This window comes from Teleopsis dalmanni, chromosome 1, assembly GCF_002237135.1.
Source record: "Teleopsis dalmanni isolate 2A chromosome 1, ASM223713v2, whole genome shotgun sequence".
Lineage (NCBI taxonomy): Eukaryota > Metazoa > Arthropoda > Insecta > Diptera > Diopsidae > Teleopsis > Teleopsis dalmanni.
The window spans coordinates 25,977,246-25,980,585 of NC_051846.1; the positions used below are offsets into that span (position 1 = coordinate 25,977,246).

The 3,340-nt window shown below is 36.3% G+C and overlaps 2 protein-coding genes across 2 annotated transcripts in view; one reads left to right on the forward strand and one right to left on the reverse strand.

The window, feature by feature from the left end:
* The window catches only part of LOC119672781 (cyclin-dependent kinase 14-like), a gene marked incomplete in the record, with an annotated part of 829,514 nt that overhangs the window by 217,641 nt on the left and 608,533 nt on the right, over nucleotides 1-3,340 (forward strand).
* Nucleotides 1-3,340, reverse strand: part of LOC119678549 (histone-lysine N-methyltransferase Suv4-20-like) — a 305,207-nt gene that overhangs the window by 175,639 nt on the left and 126,228 nt on the right. The window lies entirely within an intron of this gene.

The following is a 3,340-nucleotide window of genomic DNA, read 5'->3' on the forward strand; positions in this document are numbered from 1 at the left end:
GACAGTGAACTCCTCCTAAATGGCTGAACCGATTTTGATGAAATTTTTTGTGAGTGTTCAAGTGGATTCAAGGAAGGTTTAGATTCACAATTTGGCCCACTAGATAATGTCTTTTTAATTAATTTTTTATTTTTTGGTATGCATATACATTTATATTAGAAATTTAAAATTTATTCATGCTTACTTTGATTTGTTTAAAAACTTTAAAATCTCTAAAATGAATCGTAAAACTGCCGTTGCATAGCTTAAGTGCATTTAAATTCTGCAGCATAATTATAGGTGAGCCAATTTTTAATCTTAAGTTATGTGGTGGTATTCCTGGTAAATCCAGAGAATTCAAAAATTCAACACACAAAAAAGAAGAATTATATATGTAAAGATATAAATAACGTACAAAAAACAATGCCACGTCTTCGTGGACGAGGAGGAAATATTTGTCGACGGACTCGGAATTCACAATTACTCCAAAACCGTCGGTTAAATAGATCGACAGAAAACAATGAAAATGTAAGAAATCAGGATACAATCACACGTTCTAATGAAAGTCAAAAGCAACGCAACGAACGTCAGGAAAATTAATTGCAAGGGGAAACAACGTTCGCCGGGTCAGCTAGTATAGATATAATTTTATATATGTATATATATAGTATAATTAAATTTATTGATTAATTGATTTAATTTAAGTATTAATTGAACTCTTTCTTTCTTAATTAAAGCAAATAATGTAGTGGGTGAATAAGCAAAAACCAGCAATTTTATTTGAAATATATAAAATTCTATAGTCAATATTAAATTAAACTTTAACTATGCATTTAGAAAATATACCTAACAGTCTATGAGATTAGATATGAGGATTATACGATCAGAATTGGTTTAAAAAAGCATGTATTAAAAAATTATGGTATAAATCCACCCTTGAGGGTAGAGTTTTAAGTTTTACAGGAAAGTAAATATGTAATATAGAACTAAATGACATTGGCTTAGTAAGTTAGCTTTTGGCTGTAGAATGGAATATAATAGAAATAAACAGTGTACCAGCTTGAATGGAAGCCAGAATGTCAGCCGTTGAGGACATCCTAATATCAAAAAGGGAGAGTAGTTCTCGACTCAGTGAACTCCTTGTGGTACAGATCAAGGCTGGGAAGTCAAAAATAATGTGACTGGAAGTCTTGTCTGCTTCTAGGTAGAGTCGACAATCTATCTCTTTAGAGAAATCCATTTTGTGAAGGTAATAACGCAGTCCATGGTGACCCGTTAAATATCCCACCAGCAACCTTAACTCTGTTCTGCTGAAGATGGATAACTTGCCATAACTATATGAACAAACCAGCTCTATAGCATGACGGTTATCTGCGGCAGTAGCGACTTCTCTCGGATGAAAACCATTATCAATCAGAGACCATTAATCAATTGTAGATCAACTTAATCCACAATATGGCTCCGGTCCTCAGAGTTGAATGGCGGATCCTGTCGCAAGACTGTCTGTCATTAGCATTGATTATTGTGTGACCAGGCACCCAGCAAAACATCACTTTGTTTTTGCTTGCCACCTGCTGCAGCGTGTCATAGTAGTCTAACAGAAGCTTTGAGGAAAACTTCCAGCAGGATAATGCCTTGATTGCTACTGGAATATCTGAGTAAATACAGATACGGACGCCTTTCAGCCCATTGTTAAGGTTGATACGTGAACCTCCGCTTGGAAGACAGTGGGCCATATACCCAACGCTAACGAGATTCTAGTGTTAGGACCAAATACCCCTGTACCAACTCCTCCTTTAGTTTTTAGATCATGAATGATGACTTCGAATTTTCTACCGAAGCGAAGTTCCATGTCTGAACTAGTCTGTAGATAGAGTTTAGACTGTCAAGACTTCCGTGCATATTGATAACAGGGTGTAGCCTACCTGCACTCAAAACTGATGTCTTTTTAATAAAGAACTCCAGTGCTATTGTGGGACAAACTCGAATAGTTCCCGTCATAGCGAGAAATGCAAGTCTTTACAGTTTATTGCATTTGAATATTACAGCATTTTGGTGTGCCTCACTCCACCAAATAAAAGCTGCATAGGATACAATGTGTCTGACCATTGTGCAGTAGAGCCATAATAGAATTCTAGGACTTAGGTTTCAGGTTCCACCATATAAGTTCCTGTACGTCCACATGACTCAGGTGGCTTTGCCAATTATATTATTCTGGTGAGTGTTCCCATCAAGACGCTTATGTAGGGTAACATCAAATATTCAACTTATTCGGAGCATTCAACAGCCATTTTTTTTTTTATAGATAGGAACTCGATATTCAGTTTATACCTTCTTGAAAATGGCTCAATTATTGCCTTTATTGGGTTAATACTTAGACCTTCTTTTATACACCAGTTGTGAGACTTTGTATAAGTCCGCCTGCATTACGTGAGTAACTATGGATTCATATTTACCAGAAAAAATGATTGCCATTTCATCTGCATAACTTATGGCATTGTAGCCAAATTGCTCTAGTTTACCTGGCACATCATCGACTACCAGCGTCCATAGCAATGGTGAGAGAACGCAACCTTGAGGACAGCCCTGTACAGCACTAATGATGATGGTAGTGCTACCTTATTTGGAAGATATATTCCAGTCTCATAACATCCTTTCTATCCACGTTATTGTGCATGCGTCAATATCTTTTCGGGCCAGAGCTCCGGATAAGGATTCATATGGTGTGTTGTTAAAAGCTCCTTCTACATCCAGAAATACACATAAGGCAGATCATATCAGATCAGTAAGAAAGACGTAAGGCCAATGGGTCTGTAGGACTTTGGTTGGTCAATGATTTTATTACCAAGTTTGGGAATAAAGATTACGTTCATTCCTCTCCGCATATTCCTGACATGTGAAATGAGAGCAGTAACTTCCCTGTTTGATTGTAATATTGTTACTCCGGTTACAGAACCAGAGAAGTAACTTTGCAAAGGAAACCCGAGGGTGTCTTCACAACCAGTGGTAAAGCAACCATTGGGTAGTCTAGTTGCTTCCAGTAACTTCTCAATACTACCACAATGGCTACGCTAGCTAGTCCGTTTGAACTGTCTGATTGATTTGTTGTAGTGAGTGAATGTAACTCTATATTCTTCCCATCTACCAGAGCGTTTTGCCCTACTGAATAAGCTCCTTACTCCGTATTTCTGAAATACATTTTAAAATCCTGACGCAATTAATACAATAATTTTCTCCTAATAAAAATATATAAATGGTTGTATAAAAATTTCTTCTTTAACGTTAAGTCAGTTTTAATAAAGAAACATCATTACTCAAATTTCTTTGAGTGTAATTCTGTTAGAAAGCAGTTTTTCTTTAT